Source organism: Hemiscyllium ocellatum, chromosome 6 (genome assembly GCF_020745735.1).
Source record: "Hemiscyllium ocellatum isolate sHemOce1 chromosome 6, sHemOce1.pat.X.cur, whole genome shotgun sequence".
NCBI classification, from domain to species: Eukaryota; Metazoa; Chordata; class Chondrichthyes; order Orectolobiformes; family Hemiscylliidae; genus Hemiscyllium; species Hemiscyllium ocellatum.
In genome coordinates, this window is record NC_083406.1 from 83,979,339 (window position 1) to 84,000,159 (window position 20,821).

Sequence of the window (20,821 nt, forward strand, 5' to 3'; positions counted from 1 at the left end):
TTTCCATTAGAATAAATTTGATGATTCAATGCTTCCTTTGCAGAAGTTCCAAAATTGGGAATGCACATTGGGATTTCTGGCTCATGGCAGAACACCGATTATGTGTTTACTAATGGGATGGTAATGGAGAGCATAGAAAGTTTGAAGGTGTCCTTGCTAATGCTCCATGAAATGTAATAATGGGCTTATAAGCCTGGAAATTATAACTGGTCATCTTATTGTGCAAACATTGAACAGGCTTACATCAAATTCCTCTCCCTGTTACTTCATTAATGTCATTAAGTGGGCTACTGCCTATAAATTAAAGTAATAGAGCGATGAATTGATATAAAGACATAAGAACAGAAATAGACCATTCAGGTCCTTGAGCTTTTTCTATATTAAATTAGATCATGGATGATCTGTGCCATAACTCCATCTATCTGTTTTGTTCTTTTACCCAAAACCTACCTACCAAATTAAAACCTTTGAAGGTCAAATTACAAATTTTTAAATGATGTGGTCTCATGGACTCATGCAGCTTCAGGAGAGAGAAAGAACAGTTGCACAGCATTAATGCAGTATCTTTGTTATCTAATCTGACCGTTAACACCAGCTCAAATAATGCCATTGCCTGTATCTAGAGGCACGTATTGATTTGGGATCATTCATCGAAGGGTAAAGGTATAGGTTGTTTGCCCATTACCAGAAGCCGATGTGGTAGGTGAGTACTATTGCAGTTGACTCAAATAAGGACGTCCATGGGGCAGCCTATATTGAATAAGCAAACATACCAAGATGCTAGGTGAATTGGCAGGCATGCCAACCAGTCTCCTGAGGCTGTTAAAGAGCATGGTGAAGTCCAGCACCAGCTTAGAAGGGGTTTTGATTCAGACTCATTGTCTCGCTGGCCTCTGTTCCATCACTTTGTTGTCTTGCTGACCCAGAGACACTTCATCTGCGGCCCTCATGCCTGTTCCATTCTTTGTGTGCAGAGGTCATCAAACTCCTCTGAACAACCCTATCCCTGTGAAAATGTAGGAGCACTATCCAGGAAATCGAGAAACTCATGGCACCTCCAAAAATATTCCAAATTACTTCTAGGCTCTATGCAAGTAAAAAAGCTCCAAAAGATTAAGCTAACAGTAATCAGACTTCTGGATCCTTGAAATGGCATTACAACGGGGCTTACATTTTAATATCATATTTGTTTTCTTCCTGACTAAATAAATGCTACACTCTCTGAACAGTTTCTGCTCAGATTTAAAACCATTTTAGAATCATATTGCATAAGTGGGGATAAACCTGTTTCAATATCCTGGCAAAGTTGGCAGGAAGGAGCCAGAAGTGGGTGGGACAGTGTTAGAATAGTCCAAAATTACCCTAGTACCATTATGTAAATAATTTATCATTTAATTGTGGAAAAAAAAAATCTGTGCATTGACTAAAATCAGAATAAGTCAAATTATGAAATCACCTAAATGTGTGATATAATGCACCAGATTTATACCTGGTGAAATCCACATATCATTGACAGGGAGATAGGGAGAATCTGTTCCTGTATGTTAAAGGATCAGGAACAAGAAGGCACAGGTTTAAAATAATTGGCAAAAAAAAAGCAAAAGTGACATGAAAAAAAACATTTCCACTAATTAAGGTCAGGGACAAACTTTGAGATTGTGGTGGAGGCAGGTCAATTGAAGCACTCAATTTGAGTGCTCTTGGGAAAGGAAGATTAGCAGGGATATGGGAAGAAGGTGACAGAATGGACCTAAGTGAATCACTTATTTGGAGAGCTAGTGCAGACATGATGGCTGAATGACTTCTTTCTGCGTTTTAGGCCATTTTGGTGGACAACAAGAGTCATCTGAATTATTCATTTCCCTGAGATTATTGAGAGTTAAGCAGCCAACACTTTATGCTGGTTTGTATTATTTAGCTTCAAATGACCACCAAGTTTATCCTTACATTAAAACCCCATAGCTTCCTGTTGGTGTGCAGAGTGTTGCAGGAGCTGACGCAGGTAAAAATCAAAGTTGCAACAATGAGTCCAGTCTTTCCAGGTTTAACTGGGAGCTTGGCTGATGGTACAGTCATATAGACTGGCAGACTTTGCAGACATGCTTGACTCAAGACTAGTATTTGTGATAAGAGTCATCAGAGATAAGTTAGTCTGGTGTTTTGCAGGCAAGTAACAGAATTTGAATTACAATGTGGAAAGTACTGGTGTGTTACACTGCACTTCTACACTATTATATGGAAGAGTCCAGGGGACAAATGTTCACAACATGCTCTCTCTGCCTAAGATACGCATTAGAAATAAAACCATTTTCCATGTACAAAGAATAATCTGTAGCAAACGGAAACTGCATTTACCTTTGCAATTTTATGAATGCCATAAATCATATTCCAAGACAGAAAGTATTTAAAGGAAATGTGAGTACTTAACGGCCCAATTCTGCGAACAATCGTTTCAACATCTCACAGTAAATAGGTATCTGAGGTGCCAACCTAAGTAGGAAGGAGGTGAATGGTTTATGAAAGTAGACATAACAATGGGACTGATCAGATGTTAACTTGGACCTAATCCCCTTTCTGCGCTGAGCACTTTCTCAGTGACCAATACCTTGTACATCAGGCAACATCTGTTAGCCAGACTCTCACTTCCATCTGCTAATGGAAGTTGGTGCTTCTGTTCTGACAATTGGACACTGAACCCAAAACATTCACTCTGCTTTCTGTCCATATGCTGAGTTTCTCCAGCAATTTCTGTTCTTGTTTCAGATTTCCAGCATCTGCAGTTCTTGGTTTTATTTTGGTGCTTCCCATGTGCTTCGACTCATAATATAGATCAGTGGCTCATGAATTAACAAAAGACTGGATCTGAAATCATGCATACAGGTATATTTTGTGTGCATCCACCCTTTACTTGCCTAAAAACTTGTTGGAAGTTAAATCAACTCTGTTGTTCTGGATGAAGGTTTGCTTTTTCAATCAGAAACTCCTGTGACAACGTGCATCAAAATTGTGGATGCACATTTCCGATGAATTTATGTCCTGTCGCCATGCCAAGTCTCTGCACAAAACTGCAACTGTTTCACTGCATCCTCTGCATAATCATACCTCATCCTTGCATGGCCTACAACTTTGAGATGCAATTTACAATTGAAATCTTGCTTCATATACTTGTTTTGCAGTAAGAGCGCTGCAGGTCATTGCAAAATTACATGATGCATAATCAATTATTGAAGTTGGTGATTAAAAATTGCGGGCTACAAATATATCAATCAATATACATAAAAACCAGAAGAATTGTGGATACTGTAAATCAAAAACAAAAACCGAAGTTGCTGGAAAAGCTCAGGAGGTCTGGCAGCATCTGTGAAAAGAACTTAGAGTTAACGTTTCCTTTCTTAGGAAGGGTCACTGGATCCAAAACATTAGCAATAAAAACACATGTCCACCATTAACTTCCAACATTTTAAGGTGACTTTTCAATTTCGACAACAAAATGTCATGTTGAATACACAGTTCTGATCTGTCCAAAGTTATACAACTCGTTGAAGACATATGACATATTACAAATCTGTTCAAAGAACCTTACAACATTTGTTGAGCTGCAACTGTGATCAGTGCAGAAATGATTCGACCCCCTTATCTCATTACAGCCTCTGTCTATATGCAGGCAAAAGATGCTGAGTTTCCGAGAATAATGGTGAGACCGATTGCTTATGATGTCAAATCAGATGTGACTGAGTGTGTTAACGCAAAGACTTAGCTAAATTGAAAGCATTGAAAATCAAGGGAAACTCTCCACTGATTGCTAGAAAAACTGAATGGCCTGCAGGTGGATAAATCCCCTGGATCAGATGGACTCCACCCCAGAGTTCTAAGGGAGATATCTGAAGGGATAATGATAGATGATCCTTCAGGAACTGTTGGAATCAGGAAGGTCCCAAAGGACTGGAAAATCACTAACATGACACCTCTGCTTAAAAAGGGAGTAAGGCAAAAGAGGAAAATTACAGACTCATTAGTCTAACCTTACTTGTGGGTAAGATCCTGGAATCTATTGTAAAGGATGAGATTTCTAAATACTTGGAAATATATGGTAAAATGGGGCAAAGTCAGTATGGTTTCATTAAGGAGAGGTCATGCCTGACAAATCTTCTAGGATTCTTTGAAGAAGTAACAAGCAGTTTAGACCAAGGAGAGCCAATGGATGTTATCTATCTGGATTTCAAGAAGGCCTTTAGCAAGGTGCCATACAGGAGGCTACTGAGTAAGATAAGGGCAAGAGGCAAGATGCTAGCTTGGCTGTCTGACAGAAGCAGGGAGTGGGGATAAAAGGGTCTTTCTCAGGATGGCAGCTGGCTCAGTGTTGGAACCACAAGGCTCTGTGTTGGAACCACAACTTTTCACGATATATATAAACGATCTAGATGAAGGAACTGAGGGCATTCTGGCTTTGTTTGCAGATGATACAAAGATAGGTAGCATTGAGAAGGCAGGGAGCTTGCAGAAGGATTGGGACAGGTTAGGGGAGTAGTCAAAGAAGTGGCAGATGGAATACAATATGGGAACATAAAGTCATAGAGATGTACGGCATGGAAACAGACCCTTTGGTCCAACTTGTCCGTGCCAACCAGATATCCTAACCCAATCTAGTCCCACCTGCCAGTACCCAACATATCCCTCCAAACCATTCTTATATGTATACCCATCCAGATGCCTTTTAAATGTTGCAATTGTACTAACCTCTACAACTTCTTCTGGCAGCTCATTCCATATACAAATCACCATCTGCGTAAAAAAGTTGCCCCTTAGGTCTCTTTTATATCTTCCCCTTCTCACCCAAAACCTATGCCATCTGGTTCTGGATTCCCCCACCCCAGGGAAAAGACTTTGTCTATTTATTCTATCTATGCCCCCCATGATTTTATGAACCTCTATAAGGTCACCCCTCAACCTCTGACACTCCAGGGGGAGAACAGCCCTAGCCTATTCAATCTCTCCCTGTCAAATCCTCCAACCCTGGCAACATCCTTGTAAATCTTTTCGGAACCCTTTCAAGTTTCACAACATCTTTCCAATAGGAAGGAGACCAGAATTGCACGCAATATTCCAACAGTGGCCTAACCAATGTCCTGTACAGCCGCAACATGACCTCCCAACTCCTGTACTCAATACGCTGATCAATAAAAGAAAGCATACCAAATGCCTTCTTCAGGATCCTATCTATCTGCGACTCCACTTTCAAGGAGCTATGAGTCTGCACTCCAAGGTTTCTTTGTTCAGCAACACTCCCTAGGACCTTTATGAGGTCATGCACTTCAGTTGGAAGAATAGACGCATGGACTATTTTCTAAATGGAGAGAAACTTCAGAAGTCTGAAATGCAAAGTGACTTGGGAGATCTAGTTTTGGATTCTTGCAAGTTGAGTTGGGATAGCAAATGCAATGATAGCACTTATTTTGAGAGGACTTGAATATAAAAGCAGAGATGTACATCTGAGGCTCTATAAGACTCTCGCCAGACCACATTTGGAGTATTGTTTGCAGTTTTGGGCCCCTTATCTTAGGAAGGATGTATTGGCCTTGGAGCATGTTCAAAAGAGGCTCACAAGAATGATCCCAGGAATGAAAAGCTGAACATACGAGGTAAGTTTAAAGATTCTGGGTCTATACTCAATAGAGTTTAGAAGGATGTGGGGAAATCTAAATGAAACATACAGAATACAGAATACTGAATGATCTAGACAGAGAAGATATTGGGGAGATGCTTCCTTTGGTAGGAGAGACTAGAACCCAAGGGCACAGCCTTAGAGTAAAGGGAACGTATTTTAGAACGGAGATAAGGAGAAATTTCTTCAGCCAGAGAGTGGTGAATCTATAGAATTCATTGCCACAGAAGGCGGTAGAGGCCAAGTCATTGAGTGAGGTATATAGGTTCTTGAGTATCAAGAGGATCAGGAGTTACAGGAAGAAAGTGGGACAATGGGGTTAAGAAACTTATCAACTATGATTGGAGGGCGGAGCAGACTTGATGGGCTGAATGGCCTAATTTCTGCTCCTATGTCTTGTGGTCTTACGGTCTTATGAAGTCATACTAACCAAGCACAAAGGGAGATTGTTGTGATTAGTGGAGATCAACAAGTTTCAATGTCATTCACAACTCCAAAGATACTGGCATAGTCTATGTTCACATTAAGCAAATCTGGACATCTTTCAGGCTTAGACTGTTGAGTGGTAAGTAATATTTCTGTCATAGAAGACCCAGGCATGGCTATCTCCAACAAGATATTCAACAGGATCATGATTGCTACATTCCCCCACAATGTTACCATTGACTAGAAAGCGAACTGGGCCTTCTCATACACAGGATGGTGGGAATCTGGAACTCATTGCCTTTATGGGTGATAGAGGCAGAAACTCTCACAGTATTTATAAAGAATTTAGATGTACACTTGTGATGCCAAGGCTTATAAGACTATGTGCAAAGTGCTAAAAAAAAAGGGATTAGAATCATGAGGTGATTTTTTTTTGACTGATGCAGACATGATGGTCTGAAGGGCTTTTTCCAAAGCTATAGATCTCTATGACTCCAAGACCAGCCATATGGATATTGTGGCTACAAGAGCTGGTAAGAGGTGGGAGATCTGTGATCGCCCAACTCCTCAAATATGAGATTTTTGTAAACATCGATAGTAGTTATTTATAGGTAACTGCCTGAGTGTGACTGCCTGAAATTCGAGACACCGTTTGACCAAGTATGGTATCAAGGAACACCATCAAAACTGGAGTCAATGGAAATCTATATTGTTTCAAGTCCTATGCAATGTAAAAGAAGATGGTCATGTGGTTACTGGAGGTCAACCATCTCATTCGCAGGACACCTCGGCAGGAGTTCCTCACAGCGGAATTCTCAACCCAACCAAACTCAGCTGCTTTATCAATGAGCATCCAGCCATCATAAGGCTACATGTGCAGTGACAATTGAACAATGTTTGGCACCATTTTGGATTTTTCAGGTCCTGAAGTGATCTCAGTTCATATGTAGATCCATTCCACTTCATATCATTCATATGATTAAATGGAACAACATTCAGTCTTGGACTGACAAGTAGCAATTAACATTTGCACCACACAAGAGCCTGGCAATGATCATCTCCAACAAGAGAGAATATAACCAGTGTTCCTTGATGACCAATGACACCACCATGACTGAATCTCCCACTAACAACGTCCTGCAGGTTACCACTAACCAATGTTAAGATTAGATTCTCTATAGAATGGAAACAGGCCATTTGGCCCAGCAAGTCCACACTGAACCTCCGAACAGTAACCCACCCAGACCCATTCTCCTATCCTATATTTATGCCTGACTAATGCACCTAATACTATGGCCAATTCACCCGACCTTCACATCTTTTGATTATGGGAAGAAACTCGAGCATCTGGAGGAAACCCACTCAGACGCGGGGAGAATGTGCAAATTCCACATAGACAGTTGCCCAAGGCAGGAATTGAACTCAGATCCTGGTGCTGTGAGGCAGCAGTGCTAACCATTGAGCCACCATGCCACCTTTGCTAGAACCAGAACCATGCCAGATAGTGAACTCCACTGGTCATATAAAAGATACAAGAATGAGTTAAAGGCTTGGAATTATGCAGAAAGTAAACCTCTTCTGCTTTTCCTAATGCCTATTCACCATATACAATGTTCTCATCACAAATATAATAGAATGCTCTCTATTTGCATAGATGAGTATACCTCCAACAACATTCAAGAAGGCTGACTCTATTAAGGACAAGACATCCATTTGATTGCCACTCCGTCCACCACCTTTAATATTTACTCCCTTCCTACTGACACACAGAAGCAGCAATGTTTACCTTCTACAAGATGCACTGCAATAAATCACCAAGGTTCCTTCAACAGCACCTTTCAAACCATGAACTCTAACATCTAGAAGGAAAAGGGCAGCAGATGCATGAGAACACCACCACCTGCAATATCCCTATTCTGACTTGAAGGTATATGACCATTCCTTCACCATGGCTGAGCCAAAACACTGAAACTCCCTTTCCAACACAGTATGGGTATTCTTACATGCCAAGGACTGCAGAGATTGAAGGAAGGTGGCTCATCAACACTTTCTCCATGGCAATTAGAAATGAGCAATAAATGCCCACATGTCCACATCACGTGACAACTGTGAAGAAAAGCTGTCTAACAATGTTGGATAAAGTACAAACAGGAAATTTGAGGTGCATGTAAGAGGGTAATGCAATAATAATGGGCACCTTAAAATCCCATTTAGACTGGCAAATCTAATGAGCACAAATGCTGTGGGGGATGAATTTCCTGGATTATATATGCAATAGGTTCCTGGAACAGTACTTAGAAGAACCAGCTACGGGTTTGAGCTTTTACATTTAGATTATGTGACAAGAAAGGACCAATTAATAACATTGCTAAAAATGGAACCTTAGAAAACGGTGTTCATAATATGATAAAAGTTTACACTAAGTTTGAAAGTGATATAATTAATTCTGAAACTAGGGTCTTCAGTCTGAATGAAAGAAGCTAGAATATGTGAAGGGCAAGTTAACTACGGTCGATTAGAAAAATACTCAAAAGAATTGACAGAAGACAGAAAATGTTCAGTCTTTAAAGAAGCATTACATGATCTAAAACAAATGTACAGTCCTCTAGGATTTAAAAGCCCAATAGGAAAGATGAATCAACAATCTCAGAAGGGAAATGAAAAATTGCATTAGATCAAACAAAATGGTTGATAAAGTTGGCAAAAAAAACTGATAAGCCTCAGGACTTGGAGCTATTTAGAATCCAGCAAAGGCTGATCAAGCAAATGACAAAGAAAGTGAAAAGAGAAAATGAATAAAAACTAGCGAGAAACATATAGGTGTTGTAACATTTTTTTAGGTATATCTAAAAAATAAATCATTTGTGAAGACAAATGTGGGTCCATTTGAGGTAGCTGCAGGAAAATTTATAATGGAGAATAGAAAGCTGGCAGAGAAACTAAACAAGTACTGTCTTTAGAAACATTAGAAACACAAAGAAATTTGTATTAGAAGAACTGCTACTCAAAAAATTAACTGGATTGAAGGATGAGAAACCTCCCAGAGTGTTGAAGAAAGTGATCAAAGACATAATGAATGCATTGGTGGTTATCTTCCAAAATGCTATACACTTTGTGGATAATTATACTGGCTGGAAAGTAACAAACTTTTAAAGAAGGGAGGAAGAGAGAAAGTGACGATTACAGCAAACTGGTAGTTGTTAATGCTTGTTTAAAGTTAAAGGAGACAAATAATTATCTGAAACATACAAGTAGCTGTGAGGGCTCTTATGATAATGACCTGCATCTGAACCACAAGGTCTGGTGCCAAGTCTCATGTGCTTGAGACGTGTGTAATCTCTGAACAAGTTGATTAGAAAATATCTAAATTCTCCACAAAGAAATGTTGTTTGTCTTGCTTTCAACCTCACACAATGGCATGCATTCTGATTCCATTAGTTTGATATCAGAAATACAGAAAACGCTGGATCCTATTATGAGAATATGTTAACTCAGCACAGAAAATAATAACATGATTGGACAGAATCATGAAATTATGAAAGAAGAATCATATTTGACAAATCTAATGAAGTATTTTGGGGATTCTATTTATAGCATAGTAAAGATGAACCAAAATATGTGGGATATTGTGGTCTAGTAGTTAGCATTCAACATGTTCACCACTGCGGCTCAGTTTTGAGTCCCAGTGAAGGACGTTTGTAGGGGGGGTGTTAGCTCGCTCAGTTGGCTTGCTGGCTCGTTTGTGATGCAGAGTGATCCCATCACATTCCCACACCATGTGAGGCGAACATGATGACTCTCCTTCTCAACCTCTCCCCTTGCCTGAGGTGTTGTGGTCCTTAGGTTAGCCAGTCATCTTTCTCTAATAAGTGAGCAGTCATATAGTCTAATAGGGTTCGGGCAGCTTTATCTTATTTAGATTTCCAGAAGACTCTTGATAAGACTCAGGTGTTAGTAAACAAAATCAGATCACATGGGTTTGGGGGTAATATTCTCTGGATTGAGAATTGGTTGACAGACAGAAAACAGAGAAGACAATTAAGCAGGTCATTCTCAGATTTTAAGATCTCAGGCGGGCTGTGATTCATGGGGTTGCTACTGGGATCAATGCTGAGACCACAGCTATTCACAATCTATATAAATAATTTGGATAAGGGGACCGAAATATTACTTACTGATGCTGTAAACCTACCTCAGAATGAAAGCTGTGGGAAGGAGACAATAAGGCTTTGAGGGAATTTAGTCAAGCTAAGGGAAGGTGCAATAACATGACAGCTGGAATATAAAGTGAATAAGTTGTGAATTTAGAAAAACAGAAAGCCAGAGTATTTCTTACATGGTGATAGATTGGGAATTGGTGTTGTCCAAAGTGACCAGATGTCCTTGTTCATGAGTCAGTAAAAGCAATAATACAGGTGCAGCAAGTAATTAGAACGCAAATGGTGTGTTGGCCTTCACTGCAACGAAGGTTGGAGTACAGGACTAAAGATGTCTTGTTGCAATTTTATATAGGAGAAAGTGAGGACTGCAGATGCTGGAGCTCAGAGCTGAAAATGTGTTGCTGGAAAAGCGCAGCAGGTCAGGCAGCATCCAAGGAGTAGGAGAATCGACGTTTCAGGCATTTCTGAAGAAGGGTTCATGCCTGAAACGTTGATTCTCCTGCTCCTTGGATGCTGCCTGACCTGCTGCACTTTCCCAGCAACATATTTTCAGCTGCAATTTTATATAGCTTTGTTGAGACCACATTTGGAGTATCATGTGGAGTTAAGGTCTCTTCATCTAAGGAAGAATGTCTTTATTATATAAGGATTGCAATGCACATTCATCAGGCTAATCTCGTGGGTGGGGGGGGGAGATATGTTTGAAGAGAGATTTTGAAAAGTGGGGTGGTGACCTCCAGGCCAAATAAGCTCAGAATAAGACACAAGCCATTAAATGGAGATGGGGTGCAACGTCTTCATCAGAAGATGATGAGTCTTTGGAGTTCACTGTATCAGAGGGCTATGGAAGCTCAGTCAGTGGAGATACTTAACATTGAAATTGACAGATGTCTAGATACGAATTACATCAAAGGATACAGGGATGACACAGGAAGTTGGCATTGAGGTAAATGATCAACTATGATCGAACCAGAGGATCTAGACTGAAGAATAGCCTGTGCTTGCTCCTATGTTCTTACATTCCTGCAGAGTTTGATGGAGTGTGACCTAAGCCTGGATGAGTGTAACTCTGACAACACTCAAGAAGCTCAATAATATCCAGCACTAAGTAACCCGATTGATTGGCATACCATTTCATTACTTTGAATATTCAGTCGCACCACCATTGATGCACAAAGATGGAAATATGTGCCATCTACAAGAGACAAGGCAGCAACTCATCAATCATCTTCCAAACCACAGCCGTTATGACCCAGAAGAACAACAGCTACAGATGCACAGGGCATTTGCACAACAGGCAAGTTCCGACATTATTGAATTATTACCTCATTGCTGTCCCTTCACTGTTTCCTTCCTAAATCACAGTGGGGTAGCGCAATTCCACATTGACTGGAACAGTTCAAGGAAGTGGCTCACCAATACCTTCACAAGGGCAATTATGAATGATCAAGAAATGCTGGGTTTACCAATACCCACAATCCATCAACAAATAAGATCCTGTCACCCATCTCAGGAGTAGGAATATGAGGAATGCCTAATGATGCATGAAAATGGTTGAAGCTTGATTAAATGTTGCAATCTGAGAACAAAATGAATGAAGTAGCCAATAATTGTTACAAATCAAATGTTAAAGGCAACAAAAATGTCAAAAAATACAATTATTAGTGAAACAACTTGCTCCAGCTTCAAGAAAACATGACCTTGCACATTGGGAATTCTTTGTTTGTGACCTATTGTTGGCACAGAACACTGTGCTATTTCTTAGACAACTCTGGGGAAATTGTGAGTCAATAAATCTTTCAGTGTTTAATAAACCTCTCGTGCATCATTAGTGAGAGCCAGCAACGACACAAGCATATCCTGGTGCAGACTGTTTGGCACCCCCACTGTATGCCTGTCAAGTGACTCCTTGGCTGTCTTGTATTTTTATGCATTTCTCACTGAAGTTTATCACTATATCTAAAATATCACTTTACTTTCTTAGGAGGTTAGTCTGATCGCAACTTCTTTTTCAGAGTCCTTTTTAGGATCACTATCTCAGTCTTGACAGTTGCATGACTAGCAATGCTTTGTTCCAGTACCAAAAACCTGCTTGATTCCCTCATTTTTTTCCTTTTTATGGTGTTTTATTTTCCCCTTGTATGTTCAACTGGAAGCCTGTGAATGGAATGCTTTGATGAAAGTTTCCCTGAACTCTGTCTGAATAGTTACTTGGCAGTTTTCCACTGATAAACTGGAAACCCAAAATCCAAGTAAATCTGCATTCTTTGGCTGGGTGGATGGAGCTGCTTAATTGTCAGGTCATTTCTTTTTGTCTGGAATTTGACTGCATGGCATGGCAGATTTTGAAGGTTAGCACTCTGGCATCATAGAGTGAAACATTAGCATTCAAATGCTGATGGAGTCTACCGAATGTTATAGCTGTGGCTGAACTTCCTCGATTAAACCAGCCAGAATACTGAAGACTGGGATTTCCAAATTAAATAATGAAATTTTCAGCTTCCATCAAGGTAATTTGGATCTTCCTTTCATTGTCTGTTGTTAAGTCATTTCAGAATGAGGAATCAGACTGTCCTATCCCAATTTAAAAATAAGGCTACTGAAATCACCACATGGCCATTTGGTTGTACCTGGTGCCATCTTGCCTGTTGCATGCTACCTACAGTATAATTATTGCTGTTATAAAGGAACTTCTTTCAATCTACTTTCCCCTGCTCAGCCTCTGCAAAAGGCAGTGCTGTAACTTGAGGAGTGTTCCTTGATTTCTGGGCCCATATTAGACAGGGAAAGGATTACTTAAAGACCTTTTATCAATGTTTAACTTGCTGAAACTTGGATACAGAAGAATTTTTCATGCTTTTGCACCATTTGGCTCCTTCAAAGTACCAATGTTCTTGTAGACATTGTGAATTTTATTTCTTTGTACATTAACACACAGAACACAATGATATTCCATTGTGTACACTCTTTCAATCTTCATTTCCTTGATGCTCTGTTTGTGGGAGGAGATTTGGCTTAATGTTTGCAGCAGAATGTGAGACTGTTTCCCTCTCCAAGAAAATGTAGAGATCGCATGGGCACTGCACTTGTCCTCAGATGACAGCTGATGCTGAAGCAGGTACATACACTTACTATTACATAATGCAGAGAGAGAACAATTTCATTAAATGAAGGGGTTTCTTTGCCTATTGTGAATATTTCAGGTGAATAGAAGATAGTATTCAAGATGGAGGAAATATCAGATGGAATTTTAGCATCTCTAATATTAGATGAGTTTAAGTTCAAAGTTAAAGTGTCTGCAAGACGTTTTTTTCTTTCAAAGGCTATGTATTGCTGGCTGGGCCAATATTTATTATCCATCCTTGATCACCCAGATGATGAAAGTCAACCACATTGCAGTGAATTGAATTACATGTAGTTCAGATCAGGCAAGGATAGCAGCTTCCTTCTCTGAACCAGATTGGTTTTTCCAACAATTGCTAATGGTTTCAAGGTCTCATCACCAAGTCATCCTCTGTTTATTTGAACACTGTACGTGGGCTACAACCAACCAGTTCAAAGCTAATTTCTTGACTGAGGAGAACCTTTGTATCTCTTGTTCATTGTATTTTTTTTTCTCTCTTTTTTTTGTTTACTGCCTCTGCTGTATGTGTATAAGGACAGGAGTCAAATCTCCTAGTTATACCTGACAGCCAGAGCTCCCTGATTGGCTCAGGTTAACAATTCCAATCAAGAATTTCCTAGCCAATGAGTTTCACATGGCCATGGTTCCAATCACTACACATGATCATCATCTGACTCTTAACCCCAGATTTTTATTTATGCTGATGATTCTTGGAGAAGCATTTGACGTTTCAACCCACCACCTGTGAAGAGACGGGTGGGTAGAGTTCATTCATATATATCAATATATGTTAACATCAACACAACAAGACATGTAAGAGTTCCGTATTTGAAAGCACATAATATTCGTAAGAAAGTAAATTAAATGACAGTGCACATTGAGGTAAATAAATTTAACCTGATAGCCATTATGGAAACACGGTTATATGATGATAAGGGTAGAATCCAGTATTAAGAGGTATATAATACTCATGAAGAATACAACAATAGGTAAAGGTGAAGAGGTAGTATTGTCAATCAAGGATGGCACTGTGAAACTAGTCATGCCAGTACATGAGTCACAGAAGGTTAATATGCAGGTATAGCAATGATTATGAAGGATAATGTTGTAGTATCCTTTCAAACAAGATAGCTTGAAATAAGGATTAAGGTTATGCTTCAATAATACAGTGCACAAGTGAAAGTGCTTCAGGAGTACTGTGCATAGCATTGGTGACCTGATTTACACAAGGAAGTAAATGCATTGGAAGCAGTTTAGAGATCATATGTCATCTGGAGTGGACAAGTTATCTTTTGAGAAAAAGTTGGAACAGGTTGCACTTATATCTGCTGGCATTTAGAAGAGTAAGAGGCAACTTCTGATTGAACCACATCAGATCCTGAGGATTCATGACAAGGTAGCTCTGTAGAGGATATTTCCTCTTATGGGAGATTCTAAAACCAGGGCTCACTGTTGAACAAGAATGGTTTACCCATTGAAAAAAGAAATTAATTTCTTTTTCTCACAGAGTGTCAGGAATCTTTGGAACCTTCTTCCTGAAAAGGTGATGTAAGCTGAAACTTTGAACATTTTGAGGGCAGAGATAGATAGATTCTTGGTAAGAAATGAGGTGTTATGTTATCTGGGGTAGGTGGGATTGTGGATTTTTGGTTAAAGTCAGACCGTACATGATCTTTTTGTAAGGCAGAGAAGGGTCAATGAACTGAATGGCCTTACTCCAGTCTTTTGTTCACATGTTCATACATTTGACAAGGGAATCAAAGGTTATCAGGCTTAGATAGGAATGTAGAATTCAAAGCATAAACAAATCAGCCACAATATCAGTGAATACCAGAGCAACTTAACGGGTCAAAACAGCTTGATTCGGCTTCTTAAAAGTGATGGCCATCTTACTGATATCACTTCTTATTAGCTCCTGACTGGTTGTCTGAAGTGTCAATCACTTGGAAAGGATTATACTGTCTTTTCAGGGTTGCTGTTTGTTCTTCAACGATATAGGGGTGACATGGTTTACCAGACTTCTCATTGGACCATAGCAGACCAAACCACATTACTGAACTGAAGTGTGTTAAAACTGATGTAGTGAAGTATCATATCACAATACACTCCATAAATACATGAAAGTCAAAATAACCATAGCTACAAAATTGATTATATAACTTATTGCAATACAATGTATAACCTTGTTACAGATGCCAAGTTATAAAACCAAATAAAGCTAAGATTTAGTAATGTCCTAGAAGTCAAAGCTGTGATTTAGTATTTGCCTTTTGACACAGCTATAAATGTAACAGTTAGTTGTTTGTTGTTTACCACTTGCTTGTCTTGACCCGAAGGTAATTTACAAATCTCACTTAGCATACAGACAGACAACATGGTGTGACATCAATATTTTATAAACTACATTTCAACAAAATGTAATTTACTTAGTCATTTGATTGACCATTATTGCGTGTAATCAAACTCAGTGCGTTTCTGTCTAAAGTAACATTTTCTTTAGTAACATTGTGACAATATAGTAATTTGATGTTCTGAGTTTCAATTGAGTGTTACCTGTTCCAGATTTACTCTGCAGCTTGCCTTTTCCCTATGTTTCTGCTCCTGGACTCAACCCCTTGGCTGTCCTCTAGTTCTACTCTCAAACACTTTCGACCAACCTCTAACCACAGATTCCCCCCAAGCTCCAATTCCACTTTTTGTTCATACATTTAAAGCCTCCAGAGTCCACTTGATCCTGGCTGCCATTCTGAACTAGCAGCGAAGTGCTGGACTCACCTAATGGCAGGGGTTCGTTGGCATAGGTAATTCTATCCACACTGATCAACCTCCACCATGAGATGGAGACTAATCAATTAAAACTTTATCAAGATACATTTAATTATTTTAATTGATTTCTGCAAATTGCATTTATATTCTACTTATTATTTTAAAGTTTATTTTATCTTTACGTTTATTTTATTTGTGAATTGTGTTTGTACACCATTTCAAACTTTATAATAGTTTAAAGTTGTTTTCTGCACAGAAACGTACCTAGTTCAGAGGAACCAGAACAAGAATGGAACCACCCTGGTCCTCACCTTCCACCTCACTAATTTCTGGATACAGTGCATTATCCTCCAACATTTCCGCCACCTACAACCACACCCTACCACTAGAGATATGTTTCCCTCCCAAACCCTTAGCTAATTTCTGCAGAGATCATTCCATCCATGACTCCCTCGTTAGGTCCACATCCCCCCCGCCAACCCAGCCTGCACACCCGGCAGCTTCCCTTGCCACCGCAAAAGGTGTAACACCTGTACCCACATCTCCCTCACCTCCGTCCAAGGCCTCAAAGGATCTTTTCATATCTGGCAGATATTTTCCTGCGCATCTACCCACTTCATCTACTGTGTCCGTTGCTGTCAATATGGTCTCCTCTACATTGGGAGACAGAATACCAACTCGCGGATCATTTCAGGAAACCTCTCTGGGACACACACACACCCAACAACCCCACCATCCTGTGGCCAACCACTTCAACTACTCCTCCCACTCCACCAAGGACATGCAAGTCCTTGGCCTCCTCCACTGCCAAGCCTAAGTCACGTGATGACTGGGGAAAGAACGCCTCATCTTCTCCCTTAGGACCCTTCAACAACTTGGGATCAACGTCGACATCACTAGTTTCCGAATCTCTCTGCCCCACATCATCCCAGATCCAACATTACAACTCAACACTGCCCTATTGACCTGTCCCATCTGTCCATTTTCCTTCTCACCTATCCACTCCACTCTCCCCAGTGACCTATCACAATCATGCCCCACCTGCATCTACCTATCGCCTTCCCAGCTACCTTCTTCTCACCCCCACATCCTGTTTATCCCTCAGCCTCCTTCCCCACCCCCCCATTACCCCCTCTTCACCCCACCCCAACATTCTTGATGAAGAGCTCATGCCTAAAACATCGATTCTCCTGCCCCTCAGATGCTGCCTGACCAGCTGTGCTTTTCCAGCACCACACTTGTTAACTCAATCTTTCATATTGCCAGCCAGATGCCAGTGTTATAGGTTCACTGGAACAGCTGGCTAAGGAAATGAGGTATCTTCATTATGCATAACATAATTTAAAATTATTTTTACATCATATTCAGCCACTGAGTTATTGGTGATATCATCAGCATGTGATGTAATTTTCCACAGTTATTCTGAGAGATACTTTCACATGTTATTAATATTTATGCATAGGAATTTTCCAGAAAGGGTAGGAAATGAAGCATCATAATAAATAACAAATACCAAGCATGCTTTCCACAAAAAATAGTTAATTATCATTTTAAAATAACAATTAAATTGATAATGTATATAGCATTCAATAGTTGTGGTCATGGATAAATGTGGTTTCCAGCTGTAAAAGAGAGAATTTTATTTAAGCTATTTGGCCATAAAGCAATTGACTGCATATTCTTACAAATTGAATCTTTTAGCTTTTTCTAAAAAGACTTGTCACTTTATTTCATTAGCCATAGGTTATGTCTTTTCATATATACAGGTATCTGAGCTGTAACACTAGAAAAGGGCATTAAATGAAGAGAAGTCAATCTGCATAGTCTTTCAGTCATGGTGTCTCTGAAGCATATTCATGAAACAACTAAAATCCATTTTATATTTGGAGTTTTGTAATTGTAATTAAAGAATGATTGAAGTCTGGTTGATTTATATTGATAGATTAAATGTCAGTTTGGAAAGATTGCTGTGTTAATCGCACAGCGCTTTCTAAGTAAATCATTCTCAATTTAAACTCTGACTTTTCAAACATGGCATTTAATCCATTAATACACATAATGCTGCTTTCACTAATTCCAAAACACTTTAACACAAGTAGATCTCAAATGCCAATGTTCATCATGGGCTGAATCTTGTTGGCTCTGAAAGTTTTCCAACCTGAGGCCTGACTGCACACAGGTCAATGTTGCACCATAGAAGGAAGCTTGTAGGATGCAGCCATTTAAGAGATCAGCTTCATGTTCAGCTCCATGTTCAGTGTTTAATGAAAGAAGACATGTCTTTTCCCAAAGTGGGAATGTAGGATAATGTGGCCCACCCTAATGGATACCAGGGGAGTGTGAGGAGGCTCAGACTGATGGATCATCAGGAGACACTGCAGCTTCTACTATCGTGCATGGAGCTGCAAAAAAGATAATCTACATGGTCATTGGTAACATCTGTCGCTGCCGTGTTTTCTATAAAACAAGGATATGGGAAGACAGTACCTCAGGTCCAGAATATGAAAAGACATTAACCAATTGCTCTCCAGGAGCTTCCCCAAAATGCTGCAACTTTCATGAATTAGAAGGATTTCTATTGTCAATTGGTAATACAGAGCTTGAGTATTCCTGAATAAAGAAGTTCAACCTGCCACACAAGTTAGTAATGCAGTATATGAATTCCTGTACCAGTGTCATGTCAGGTGCAAAGGCCATATATTCCTGTGTCTGGCAGATTGAATCATGTCTTTTCTGATATTCGCAATAGGCAGAGTACAAGCAACTCAACCAAACCAAGCTTGCAAAACCTAAGATATAATGTCTGAAGAGATTCTACAATACGACAGGACTCACTGAACAATTCCAAGTCTGCTAAGAATTACATAAGCAACCAATGCAATCATCAAGCTCAGAATGTGGCCCACTTATGCTTGCTAGAAGCTGCATATATTCATACGCAGGGAACAATCATCTGTAAGCAAAAAGAACATGTCTAGGATTGTGCCATTTCTGAACTAAATAAAAGAATAAGGAACAATAGATCACTGGTATGTTCTCCCTGGCAATGGCATAATCAGGCAGAATCATGGTGCATTCTTTTCAGCATTCTTTTCTCATGTTGTAGAAATTGTAGTTTATTTGAAATTTGGCAATCTTGTTTCTGTATAGATGAATGCAGGGCAAAAAGCTCCAAACGTTTGTGTCTTTTACCACCAATATCCTTCTCAACTTTTCCCCTTGCCTGACTCTTGTTTTAAACCACCACCAGTCATTTCTCTAATAAGAGAGCAACCCTACTGTCTGTTAAGGCTGTGGTGACTTTACCGTATCTTTATCAGTGATATTCAAGTTAATATTGTGTTCAACTTTTTTCCAGTTTAGTAAGCCTGCCAAACATTAACTTGACCTGTGGTACTCCCAATGCAGCCTTTGCCTGTGCATTTGTTGGTATGTGGTCTTCAGCCTCAAAATGAGTTAATGTTCATTTGTATAGCTCAAGCTTTTGAGCATTGTAAAGAACACTGTTGGATACAAATGTGAGCAATTATTTAACTTTTCTGCCTCTACCACAATTCTGCCTTTATAGTGAACTGTAGCCCTTTATGAGCTTTGAAATGTGGAAGATTAAACTCGCTATCAGACCATGCCTCAGGCTACAAATTACTAGACAGATTTATTGAGCATTAAACAGGTGGATGAATCAAATTAAATGCAGCCAATAGTTTTACATCAATTACTTATTACTCCTCTCAGCACTTGCAATGACATTTTGAAACATAAAGAGCAATTATTGTGGGATTAATACCAAAATGGCTCTGGAAAATGGCTATTATGCAGAGCATCAATGGAAATCCAAATCCACATTCCCCCATCCTCCAACAAACTAAATCCCCACCATGCTCCAGACAACTCCAGGCAAATCCCCAATTCTGTATTTAGATAGTTTTTCACATAGAGTGGCTTACTTGTTCCTGAATAGAGCACAGCAAACTAAATTGTTGCAAATGAATAACCTACACCTCTGCACTCCAATTTCCTGTTTTAGCACCAGGTGCAGGTTAGGAATAAAATGCTTCTTTTTGAAGCAAGAATTCTAACTTCAAAAACATCCATTTAGGTGTGTTCTACATTCGAGGTGCAGTCTACCCTTTTGACAAAAGGCACTTATTATTGTCACTTTCAACAAGCAATGGTTCTCCAACTTTAGAAATTGTTGCTGAATGCTGTAACTCTCATTATTTTGTGCACAAATCTCTCTCAAATACCCCTACATTCGCCTTCTGCTTTCAAAGATGACAGATTTGCAAGTGGTATAAAAGCAATAGCTGCAACCACCTCCCAAAGCTGCTGAGAATATGTAACTTGACCCTCTGCAGAGACCCATCCAATGGATTAGAAATCTAGGTTTCCATTATATCCCAATCAATATAAATCACAGTCAAATTTACAAGAACCAATTATTCCCAAATCTTCAGCGCACAGACTCACTTTCATCTTTGCTTGTTGACTGTCCACAGAAAGGCAGTAACTAATTGAGTGCAAATCGAGATTGGAAAATAGTCTTAGTTTGAATGTTCACTCAGTATTACAGGCAGGTTATGAGAGCATAATTACTTACCCTGGAGCACCTGAGAAGTAAACCACCATGAAAGGATAGCCCAAGAAATGCCTAAGTTGTGATTTTGGAACACAGTGATAGGA

The 20,821-nt window shown here is 39.6% G+C and overlaps 1 protein-coding gene across 6 annotated transcripts in view; it reads left to right on the forward strand.

The window, feature by feature from the left end:
* sgcg (sarcoglycan, gamma) overlaps nt 1-20,821 on the forward strand; it is a 644,218-nt gene that overhangs the window by 401,173 nt on the left and 222,224 nt on the right. The window lies entirely within an intron of this gene.